The sequence below is a fragment of the Procambarus clarkii genome, chromosome 70 (assembly GCF_040958095.1).
Source record: "Procambarus clarkii isolate CNS0578487 chromosome 70, FALCON_Pclarkii_2.0, whole genome shotgun sequence".
Classification (NCBI taxonomy): Eukaryota; Metazoa; Arthropoda; class Malacostraca; order Decapoda; family Cambaridae; genus Procambarus; species Procambarus clarkii.
In genome coordinates, this window is record NC_091219.1 from 23698642 (window position 1) to 23711292 (window position 12651).

Consider the following 12651-nt stretch of genomic DNA (forward strand, 5'->3'; position numbering starts at 1 on the left):
TCTGGTCCTCCACCTCAGACAATAACCCCCCACACCCCCTCTCCCTTCCAGACATCAGCATGTCAAAATCAGTACCATAATGTGTTTAAACTATTTAAACTAAGTCATTGTGTATCTCAAGGTATCTTAATTCATTTGAAAGTGTACATGTGCATTCGTTCATATACTCGCCTAATTGTGCTTGCTGGGGTTGAGCTCTGGCTCTTTAGTTCCACCTCTCAACTGTCAATCAACAGGTGTACAGGTTTCTGAGCCTATTGGGCTCTATCATATCTACACTTGAACCTGTGTATGGAGTCAGCCTCCACCACATCACTTACTAATGCATTCCATTAGTTATAATCATATATGATTACACATAATCATAATCATTCCATACACATAATCATATATGGTATTAATTTCATCAACACAAGACAGAACAAGAGGTGGCATTAATAGGGTATTAATTTCATCAACACAAGACAGAACACGAAACAATGGGTATTGAATAGAAGTGTTTGTAGAAAGCCTATTGGTCCATATTTCTTGATGCTTCTATATTGGAGCGGAGTCTTGAGGTGGGTAGAATATAGTTGTGCAATAATTGGCTGTTGATTGCTGGTGTTGACTTCTTGATGTGTAGTGCCTCGCAAACGTCAAGCCGCCTGCTATCGCTGTATCTATCGATGATTTCTGTGTTGTTTACTAGGATTTCTCTGGCGATGGTTTGGTTGTGGGAAGAGATTATATGTTCCTTAATGGAGCCCTGTTGCTTATGCATCGTTAAACGCCTAGAAAGAGATGTTGTCTTGCCTATATACTGGGTTTTTTGGAGCTTACAGTCCCCAAGAGGGCATTTGAAGGCATAGACGACGTTAGTCTCTTTTAAAGCGTTCTGTTTTGTGTCTGGAGAGTTTCTCATGAGTAGGCTGGCCGTTTTTCAGGTTTTATAGTAAATCGTCAGTTGTATCCTCTGATTTTTGTCTGTAGGGATAACGTTTCTATTAACAATATCTTTCAGGACCCTTTCCTCCGTTTTATGAGCTGTGGAAAAGAAGTTCCTGTAAAATAGTCTAATAGGGGGTATAGGTGTTGTGTTAGTTGTCTCTTCAGAGGTTGCATGGCTTTTCACTTTCCTTCTTATGATGTCTTCGACGAAACCATTGGAGAAGCCGTTATTGACTAGGACCTGCCTTACCCTACAGAGTTCTTTGTCGACTTGCTTCCATTCTGAGCTGTGGCTGAGAGCACGGTTGACATATGCATTAACAACACTCCTCTTGTACCTGTCTGGGCAGTCGCTGTTGGCATTTAGGCACATTCCTATGTTCGTTTCCTTAGTGTTCTACACTAAGTGCAACCAAACATGCTTTAGGCTCTCACAACAAGAGGTGAGTGGTGGTGGCTCAGGTGCTCAGCCAATCAGAGCACCTAAGGAGGGAGGGCAGGAGTGAGAGGGGGGTGGTATGTGGAAGTTTGGTGACAGTTGTGTGTAGTTTGTTCATCTTCATTGTAAGTTTCATGGCTTGGTGTGCATTTCCCTAGTAAATTTAATTAGGGAAAAATTCAGGTGTTTGATTTTTTAAATCAACTTTTTAAATTGCCCGAAACGCATTGCGTAATAGTGGCTTTAGGCATTGTATGTACTAGCTCTATCTATATATCAATCCATTAATGTAACATCACTTGTATGTATATACCTTACCTGAATAAACATCTGAATCTGAATCTGAAATGTTGAGTTGTTAAAGCTTCAAAGTGCATGGAGTTGGTTTGGGAGTATGGCATCCTCATGCTGTTGCGTGCTCGCGTGAGGTAGGAAAGGTGATGTAAAGTTGTGGGGTGTACATGCTTGGGACGTCCTCTCTCGGGATGGCTGGTGTTAGACCTGTGTGTTTGTCGGTTGTTGAAAAGCCGTCATCCTTTGCTGTTGTGGTATTGATTTTACATTGTTCATCTTGTAATTAATACTGTAGTGCGATATCTAGGGCTACCATTTGTAGGTTTAAAATGTCTAATACAAACAGTTGTCCAATGAGTTTTAATAGGAAATATCATCCACCAAGCACCATTGTACAATTATATTAATTGATAGTATATGGATTGTGCAGAACTGCTTAGAATGATCTTTAACACTTGGCTATATTGGTCATGTCAAATACCTGCACGGTGAATGCTCAAAGACCCTTTCTTTATTCAGTGTTGTCACATACCTCATGGGGGTATGGATAGGCAAACACTCATTCGGTTAAACTTGCCTTGTAGTACTTTCAGAGCTCAGTAATTTGGAATCTGGTTAGCACTTTCCAAATAAATTGACCTTTAAAGTGAATTCCTATTTAGGTTTAAAACATTATACCGAATGAGAAACTCGGATTATATAGCCGAACAACAGAAATGTTGTTATTCAATTTGGTTGCCTAAGCACATTCAAGGACTACACATTACATGGCATTCCAGGATTCCTCTATACCTTGCCTTATGCTGTAAACATTGCCACAACCCTGGGTTTTATTGATTTAAATGGCCACAGGGAGGCATACAACACTGCAGATTATGATGTCATTAGTTATCCACTGTGCTGACAAGTGGGCTGACTGATGTTCGTTGACACCTGTATCGTGCTTCAATTTAATCGCCAGGAGATCACCCTCTCACTAGACTCGTCTGTAGGAAGTAGAGTATAGTATCTCAAATTACCTTGGATCATAAATAGCATAAGACTTGGGGGTAGGAGAGGGTTGCAGTGTTTGTCATGGCTCTCAGTTGTTCCTGGTATTAGGCAATTTAGTTCTGGAATCATTTTTGTTGGCCAATGTTAAACTTTTTCGAAGGTAGATGTTTTTCTGAAAGGGAAGGGGGGGGGGGGGAACCTCTATGCTTGGATACAGTTATCTAAGTGAATACTTAGATTTATACAGTAGAATAACTACCTTCTTTTCCTTAGTCAAAAAGGTTGCTTGTTTATTTCTAGGGACTTGTATTTTGTTTTATTTTTAACTGCAGCAACTTTCAGTGAATGATAGATTCTTACTGAAAGGACCTTTACTTCATTGTTGTTGCTTTATGGTCATCTCATTGTGTACAGGGATTCCGCGAAGCTTTTGGGGTTAGTCTTTGACACTCGTTTGTCTTGGTCAGCCCATATCTCTTGCCTCCGAGTTGAATGCTCTAAGGACCTTAACCTCCTTAAGGTTTTGTCCCATACTTCTTGGGGAGCGGATAGGCGCACGCTCCTCTATTTGCACTCCTCTCTCGTCCTGTCTAAACTCAATTATGGTTGCCCTGCATGCTCTTCTGCTTCTCCTTCTACTCTTCGCCATCTTGATGCTTTGCACCATACTGGGTTGCGTCTCAGCTCTGGTGGCTTTCGTTCGACTCCCGCCCTTAGTTTGTATGTTGACACTGGCTTTCTCTTCAGGACTGCCATGATCGCTACTGTCTTCGCTATCTTGCGCGGTCCTTCCAACATCCTCTCGCCTCTGTCGTGCATTGACTTTTCCTCCTCCTGTGGTTCCTGTTCCTCTTCATTGTCTCCCACTTTCTGTCCAGTTATCTCGCTTACAGGATTCTCTTTCTGTTCATATTTCTAATGTTTCTCCTCGTATTGTTCCTTCATTACCTCCGTGGAGAGTCCCCCTTCCCAAGTTGTGTACGTCCTTGACTTGTATTGCTAAAGCCTTTACCCCTCCTACAATTCTGAAAAGCCTCTTCCTTGAGCACTTTTCTTCGCACTCCCACTCTATTTCCATCTTCCCTGATGGGTCTAAGTCTGCGGATGGTGTGAGCTACTCTGTTGTTTTTCCTGACCGTACTTACATGTGTCGCCTCCCTTCGGAGGCTAGCGTCTTTACGGCAGAACTTTATGCTGTTCTCTATGCTCTTCGTCTCTTGCTTTCTCATTCCTCCTTTGTGGTTGTAGTTGATTCTCGTAGTGCCCTCATGGCTCTAGGGTCCTTTAATCCTGTCCATCCGGTGGTCATTGAGATTCAACATTGGCTGTTTCTTATTTCTAGTAAATTTAAATCAGTAGAGTTTTGCTGGGTTCCCAGCCATATTGGTGTTTCAATGAGCGTGCGGATGCTGCTGCTAAGGAAGCTATCCGTTCTTGTCCCATCTCCCGTAAAGGTATTCCTTATTCCCACTTTTATCCTGTTATTCATTCTTCCCCGTTGGCAGGGTTGTTGGTAACAAGCTGCGTACTCTCAAACTTAGTGTGTCCCCGTGGCCTTCCTCCTACCACCGTAACCGGCGGTGGGACACTGCTTTGGCACGGCTGTGGGTTGGTCGTACCCGCTTAACCCACGGTCACTTAATGGAGCGCCGCCCTGCTCCTTATTGTCCCTCTTACAGTTGTGTATATCCTTGTTGAATGTCCTGACTTCCAGGACGAGCGTGTGTCTTGCTTTCCGACCGTCCCTCGATAGAATTCTAGTTGAATCGGATACTTTTAATATCGTTCGCCTTATGCGTTTTTATTCTCATATTGGCATTCTTGGTGATATTTAGTGCCCTCTGATTATTTCGCACTTTGATGGTGCTACATGGCCTTCCCGGTTTGGTGCCTTCTTTTGGTAATTACCTTACCTTCATTGTTGTTTCATTTTAATGTGGTAGTTGTGATATGGATTGTTCTGGCTCACGTGCAAGGTCTTGGATTTTTTTCTGTTTTATATTAAGAAATTGCCAGTCTTATTACTATTTGTAGAGTTAAAGATCTGCATTAAGGCCTCAATATTATATTCTTTATAACATGTTATCGGCAATTTTTGTGGTTGGTAATATTTAGATTAATGTCAGTGATGTATATGACAAGGGTTAAGACCCCTTGTGGTATGACAGCATTTTTCCCCAGTCATTTCTTTAACAAATGAAAGGGTCCTCGTAACCATTCTTTTGTCCTTTCTACCATGTACCTGTTTGTTGCTTCTTGGTCTTTCATTTGGTACTTTGGCTATTAAAACAATGGCCTTTGGTAATGTTGCAATTACCATTTCTAAAAAAAATGAGCAGGTTCATTAGGCAGGGTTGGTTTTTAGCAAACGAAGTTTTACAAAAAATTCCGTTCCTTCAGGACCTTGCAGATGTTAGGTCAAACTAATTGACTAATCTGTTTTGCCCTTTCAAACAATTCTGAAATATTTTACCTAGATTAAAACCATATCGGAAGTTTGGCAGACAAATCATTTAAGAGCTTTGAAGCATCTATACAACATGGTTTTCAGTGTCACTTTTCTAATGTTTTGTAAATTTAACAATGATCTTTGTACAAATTATGAATAAATTAACTAAAGCTTAGGTGTTGCATAGCTTTAAATTTACTTTCAAATATGAAAACTAAAATATTGACTAAAGTTTCTTCCACTTAAATATTGCAAATTAGTCTGAAATATTAGTCAGTTTATGTAAATTGAATAGGTAGTCCACTTTTACATCTTTTCAATGCATTTTCCATGCACCTATGTAACAAGTTAGAAATAGGTGTAAATTTTACCAAGTATTTATTTTCAAAGTAAAAAAATTTCATGTTTAAACATTGCATCAATAGTAGTAAACAATAATTTCCAGCATAATTTCAGGATAAGGTATATAATGTAGTTTCATTAATATTGTTTTATTTAATAAGTTTTACATATAGTATTTATAATACATCTAATATTTATTACCATTTCAGGTTGTGGGACAGATGCTCCTAGATGAACAGAAGATCCAAAAGGCAAAGACAACTCCAGAGACAATCACCTGTAAAAGAAAAATAAACATTAAACAGGGACACTACTTTTATTATCACCAATGCCTAATAACAAGCCCAATAAATCCTAACAGCCTATCTTTCAAGATAGGCTCAGCAAGGCCAATCCCTTACTCTGGTTTTATTGCAGAGCTTGTTCCCTGAATGGGTGCATTACATCCACCACTTTAGTGCCATCAACACATTGTACATATGCTTTATTGAAAGCACTGTACAATGCATGCCAGGCACTAAAGTTTTAGATGCATCCACCCATTCAGCAAACAAGCCCTGTGAGAATTAACAATGTAACCATTGTTAAGGGTCCCTAAACCTATGCAAATCTAGTCCATCTATTAGATGGGTAGTAGAGCAAAGCTCTGAAAAAGCCAAGCCAGAGAAATCTGCAGGACTGCCTGGTCCCCTTTTATGAAATGGGGTAGGATCAGTACAAACTGCATCATCCCCTGTGGGTTGTAACAGTAGGACATAGTTACACACCTATAAATGGACTAGATAAGAGAATAAAGATTAGGTCATTGATATAGCTAAAACATCAAATTCAAACTCACCCACTTTTGTAGATTTCCTTTTGCAGAGGAAAGGAGCCTCACTCCAAGCCAGTCCATGCATCAATCACTTTCACCTGAAAAATATTTCAAATTAATTTCAGATTTAAAGCCAATCTTGCTTTACTTTACAAATTCAGATGGAAAATTTCTTTAAGGAATTTACCTTTCCTACATATTCTAGTAGCAGTAGTAAAGATCTAATTTAGCAATATAAATATATGGCATCAATTTGCCAAGTTGCAGTAAATGTCATGAGAAACTATCCACAACTGCACTTCAATGGCAATTTACATTTATCTTTAGCCAATGCTATATCGTTTAAGTTATTACCATTTTTTTACTTTTATGCAAATCTATTCAGATTAACCTTTACTACAACTCACCTGATTCTGTTTAAGCAACCAACAGAGGGACTTCTGGACTTTCCAAACCACATTCTGGAAAACTATATAGATTTAAAACCAATCTAAAGTAAACATAGAATATTTTTTTTACTTTCAAGGGAAAAAATACCATCACTTAGAACAAAACTTTTCCTGCCATTAACTTTGCCTCATGATTACCCTTAAGCGTTACACATTCATAGATTAAAGCTTTTTTAACAAACATTTAATGTTAACTAAACAAGATTTGTATTTCATTAAAATTATTAATAAAACACCCTCAACTATGCTGTTTAAGATCTAATACCCCACATTACAATTTTCACAATTTCAACATACCATTCTATTCAATACATTCCTGAAAGGACTAAACTTGCAGATATGGTACCCACTAGCCTAAGCCTAGACTTCCATACCCTAATATTTAATAGGTTTTTAGCAATTAACTTTTACCCTCTAATTCCAATGTACACAACACTACTTACTGTAGATCTGCAAGTAATTTCCTGCAGCTCTTTGTTGCCAGGACCTTCCACTATTCTGATGTTAGCTGGAACATTTGTGCCAGCTGCTGGTTTGAAAGAGGCATACCATGTGCCAATTCAGGAAGCTTTCCACGTTCCTCACTGCATGTCAGCTCAGGACCTCGCTACCATGTTGGGAGGCAGTTGAAGACTAACCAATCAACATCCCAAGCTGGAGAGCAGTGCCAGCTCTGGGAGAATTTACCACCTGCAAAAAATTTAATATTATCTACACCATCTATCATCTTTACCTAGCCCCCAAACCTTACATTTGTCAGCATTAAACTGCATCTGGTAGTCAACCATTTCAAAACTATATAGGGCATCGGTATTTTTTATTTGCCAATTCTGCAACTATTGCAGTCTAAACCATAATCTTGCGAATAACCGAGGTCCAAGGAGAGCTTTTAGGCACTACTTACAACACTTCTCCCAACTTAACCCCATTTATACTAATTTCCTTTGGTATAGCCATGACCTAATCAACTTCAGTCAGCACTCCCAATGATCCGAGCCCCTATCAATTTTGCGCCACTATCAAAATCTCTGCTGCAGTCAAGGTACACAAAATCACAAACCTTATCACTATTTCCTCAACTATGCAACCTAATCCATGAACATTTAGTAATAAAACTATGAGATTCATTTATCTAGTCACGTTTCTCAAAAAGAGTAAAGAAATGGCACTTGCAATGTTAGATTCTAGTAACTTTCCTCACAATAGACTAAGCTAATTGGTCACTAACTTAAGCGTTAAAGTTAACTCAAACTTTTCCTTTAAAACATACTATATTAGGAACTTTCCACGACCGGCCTTTACCCGACATAAGTAGGGTAAAAACGGTATATTAAATGCAGTAAAACTACGGTAAATTCAATATGATAAACTTGCATTCTTTAAGCATGGGCTGCATAATAAGTGAACTAAACTAAATGTTAAGCACCCTGGCAAACCACTTCGTTCTATTCAATTTATTTATTCACTTTGTCCGGCTAGAATTTTTAGATTAGATTAAAGGAACACCCTCCCTGGTAACGGAGGAACTAGTTAACCAAATATGGTCACTGCTTGCATCACAAGCGGGGATGTTTCTGGCGGGGGAGAAAAACAATTGCGCAGTGCGTCCCGCGGCGTTGCGCGGGCAGTTTGGGGCCGTATAAATACAGGCGCACAATGGGGCTCTGCCATCGGGAGGCATCTCCCGTCACGCAGGGTGCAGTCGCACCTCCACAGATCTCTAGTATCATCTATTGATACTGGTAATGGCTCAAAAGGGCCACCACTTACGGGCTATTCATGCCCGTGCCACCTTTTGGGTGGCTTAATCTTTATCAATCAATCATCGGGGCTCCGCCTCACTCCGCCTGCCCTCGCCGCTGCCCTCGCAAAACCCCACCCTCCCCCCCTTTGCAAGCGGCTGCTTTTGTACCCCCGTCATGCTTTGCACAGTTGTCCCGATTGTCTCCCCACTGCATGTGGGAAGGGGGGTGCAGCGCCGGTCCCCAAGTGTCCCGCTGTCCGCAGCTAATACTTTGCCCAGTCTAGGTGCTAGTAAGCCCTACTTGTAGTCACACCCCCTTCTCCTTATCCATTAGGTCTTTTACGGCCTCTTGGCCGGGTACATTACGTGTTATGTGGTCTCTCACTTAGTTATTCTTTGTGTCCTGCCTGTTATATCGTAGTGTTATATAATTACTACACATTTGCACTCTGCCTTAATTCTAGTACCAGTTAACCTTTAGGTTTCTGCAGAATTAGTTTCCATGTCACTATAGGCTAAGGTCTCATACTTACTACGGGTGTACCTTTTAAGTTAAATCTAGTCCTTGGAATTGTTACTGTTAATTCTTACTTTATATATTTACTTTATATATTTTAATATAAACGTTATATATTCCTTAAATTATATTTGAAACTTTGTATATTTACATGTTCAATATTAAGTTTTATATAATATCAACTTTGTTAAGTCTATAATATAAACCGTGTTTAATATAAACTTTATATAATTACTTTATGTGAACTTTATACATTTACATGTTCTGCAGAATTTAATCTTCAATAAACTTTAACGCCCCATACTGCCAGTATCTTTCTCCCCCTGGTCAGAAAACAAATATTTAGGTAAAATACTTTCATAAAACCCGTCTACTTCCCCCACCAGTAGACTTGTTCAGCTAAAGGCATAATGTAATGTTCAACTTTAGTAAATAAAGACTTGAAAAAACACTACCCCATCTGTGTAGTTACCGGTTACCTGACATTCTACGCTTAAAACAACCCATCTATTCCCCATAATTGTTCGATATAACTTACCTCTCACCCACTGGTCGAGTACACAGCAGTATATATCCTCCTCCATCACTCACCGCGTGGATACTATATCACTCTGGCCGCAAATTGCCTCAAATCACCTACGTTGTCCATAAACATATATAGAAGAGCAACTGACCGTAACACCCGTATAGCGATGATCACATAACGTGGGAACATTAGTAGTACTGCTGTCAAAACATAGATGGCGCCAGGACAAACGGTAATTCCTATGGACTCGCCTAGTTATGCGTAGGGAATTGAGCTTCAGCTGTTTGGTCCCGCCCCTCAGCTGTATTCACCTAGTTGTACTCACCTAATTTGTGCTTGCAGGGGTTGAGCTTTGGTTCTTTGGTCCCGACTCTCAACCGTCAATCAACAGGTGTACAGGTTCCTGAGCCTATTGGGCTCTATCACATCTACATTTGAAATTGTGTATGGAGTCAGCCTCCACCACATCACTGCTTAATACATTCCATTTGTTAACTACTCTGACACTGAAAAAAATCTTTCTAATATCTCTGTGGCTCATTTGGGTACAAAGTTCCCCTTGTTCGTGTTCCACCCGTGTTAAAGAGCTGTCTTTGTAACTATCAAAATGCATATATCTTTGCTTTCACTTCAGTTATATTTATGACAAGGGATTTAAAATTTGCCTATATTTCTGCTTCTCTGATGACATTAAAAACTTTCGTTTATTACAGTATCTACATAAAATTAACATTTATCTTCATTAGGTTGTAGTTCTCATCAATAGGGAGAGCGTCGGTAAAAAAAAAAAAAAATGTTTAAATATAAATATCTTTCCTCTCTCAATAATATGCCCGAAACGCTATGCGTACTAGTGGCTTTAGGTATTGTATGTATTAGCTCTATTTATAAATCCAATATTATGTTTGTAAATCGACTATTTATGTACTTTCCTGAATAAAATGAACTTTACTTTACTAATATCTAATCTCTGTGACTAAAACGTAAGAACGACTTTATCTATGCCTTTTTGATAACATATACAATTATAAGCTTTATTAATGAATCTCTATTAATTAAACAATATATCAGAGAGTGTGTAAGGTTCGGTGTTCCATGTGCAAAGAGACATGGGAGATTTTACATCAGTACAGTAAATGTTTTAAGTAGCGAACGCATACTAACGAATAACGATTAGTATAGACCAACACTATTGTTCTATGAAGTCGATTTAACTTCCAGACATGTATTTTTCAATAAGTCTTCAATATTTTCTGGCTAGTTATGTTAGATATTATTAGAAATACGTATTCTACTTGTTAATATAATAAACTAAATTTGCGATCATTTAAGGAGAGAAGTGCGACGACTGGATCACTGTATACAGAAGGTTGATATGCCAACAAACACTTTCCAGACAACAACATATCTTGGATAAGTCGCTCCACAACATTGACACCTGGACCGTTGACTTCCTATGAGGCCACATATTTACTTATTTCATGATGGAAGTATATTATTTTATAGTAAATATATGTTTTCTCGTGTTCTGCATTAAGCACCAACATTATAGTGAATAAATATACCATATTTCTTCATTATTTAAGTAATGCTAGGAGGCTTTGAGTAGCTTTGGGTCATTAGGTGAACAGAATCGCCAATAGATGGGGCGAGAGTCGCGCTATCTCTCGCCCGAGCGAGAGTCGAAACTTATTTTAGAATTGATATATCTTTGTCCTCCAACAAGATATATTTCCTTTGGTGCACTCACAATAACGAGCATATCTCTGTCTTTCTGAAGGCATATAATATTTTAGGCTTTATAAGCGTATCTTTGTTAATTACACACTATATTGGCAAGTGCGTAGGCTTCTGCATTCCATGACCAACAAGCTACTGAATGCCACTATAAAAACGTATGTATCTTCACTTGAGCTTTATATATCTCTATGTTAAAGTATTTAAAATGAAGCTTATATTTTTATCTTTCTTGAGACATATAAAACATGTGTGTTTATTAATGAATTTACGTGAAATAAGCATTGTTCTGAGAGAGAGTTGCTCTGTCGATCAGTCTGTGTGGGGTCGGAGCTCGGCGATTATTAAAACACATGTATCTTCATTAGAACTTTATATATATCTATGGTAAAGTATTTAAAATGAAGCTTATATTTCTATCTTTCTCACCACATATAAAAACATTTGCATTTATTAACGAATTTACGTGAAATAAGCATTGTTCTGAGAGAGAGTTACTCCGTTGCTCGATCTGTGCGGGATCGGAGCTCGCCGATTAGAAAAATACACGTATCTTCGCTTTAAATACAAATATGCCCATGGTAAGGCATTTAAAATGAAGATTATGTTTCTATCTTTCTTGAGACGTATAAAAATCTTACGTTTATTAACGATTCTGCGTGAAATAAGCATTGTTCTGAGATGAATATTGCGGATTTCCGGCTCTACGACCGATGAAAAAAGCAACTTTTATACAACTACAAATATCTTTAGTTTTACTTTAAATTTTGTCCTGAAAGAGTTTTCATATATAGATCCAGTTTCTGCCGTTCTTCTGACATAAAAAGATCTTTGGTTTAATAAGTTATTAAGATGTTTTCAACAATATTACTAGGGCGTTCACCGATTCTAACATGGGCGACCCTTTTGGAAACGCAACACATGGGTTGACCTGATTGATATATGGGTCAGATTCCATTAAGGTTCGGAACATCACCACACCAGAAATAAATCTCTCTTTGATATCCCCAGGGTCAAACTTAATCTGTGTAAACACTATGCAAATTAAGGGACCTAGTCTATGGAACTCACTCCCTAGTGAATTGAAAAACTAAAACTTTTGCCTTATTTAAAAGCAAAACCAAAAAGTACCTAACTTCATCTTCTTAGTTTCCTACACTGAGCCTTAAGTTTGCTCTGTACCTAGTGTTACCCAATCTCCTAATTTTTATGTAATATCAAACAACCTTATCATTGTGTTCATTGCTGTCTTCTTTTATGTGCTAGCCATATGCTGTATTGTGACTACCAATTTTTGTCAACTACCATTCAAGCTGTCATTGCAATCAATCTTATATTGATTCTGCTGTATTGTGCCTACCAATTTTTGTCAACTACCATTCAAGCTGTCATTGCAATCAATCTTAGCTACCTATGT

At 38.5% G+C, this 12651-nt stretch overlaps 1 protein-coding gene and 1 long non-coding RNA gene across 11 annotated transcripts in view; one reads left to right on the plus strand and one right to left on the minus strand.

The window, feature by feature from the left end:
* Positions 1 to 5755, plus strand: part of LOC123775325 (man(5)GlcNAc(2)-PP-dolichol translocation protein RFT1) — a 65524-nt gene extending 59769 nt beyond the window's left edge. For all 3 annotated transcript variants that reach the window (XM_069311678.1, XM_069311680.1, XM_069311679.1), the window contains one exon: positions 5657 to 5755. The gene's annotated coding sequence lies outside the window, so the exon portion shown is untranslated. The remainder of the gene's footprint in view (positions 1 to 5656) is intronic.
* On the minus strand, positions 5581 to 10043 carry LOC138356070 (uncharacterized). Of its 8 annotated transcripts, none has more exons than XR_011224168.1 (5): positions 9510 to 10043; positions 7154 to 7400; positions 6669 to 6722; positions 6286 to 6359; positions 5581 to 5724 (listed from the first exon to the last, which is right to left on the minus strand). It is a non-coding gene; the product is annotated as an uncharacterized lncRNA (long non-coding RNA). The 8 variants fall into 8 exon arrangements; XR_011224173.1 differs by lacking the exon at positions 9510 to 10043 and adding an exon at positions 8930 to 8966; XR_011224172.1 differs by lacking the exon at positions 9510 to 10043 and adding an exon at positions 8840 to 8941.
* Between the last annotated feature and the right edge of the window lie 2608 nt (positions 10044 to 12651).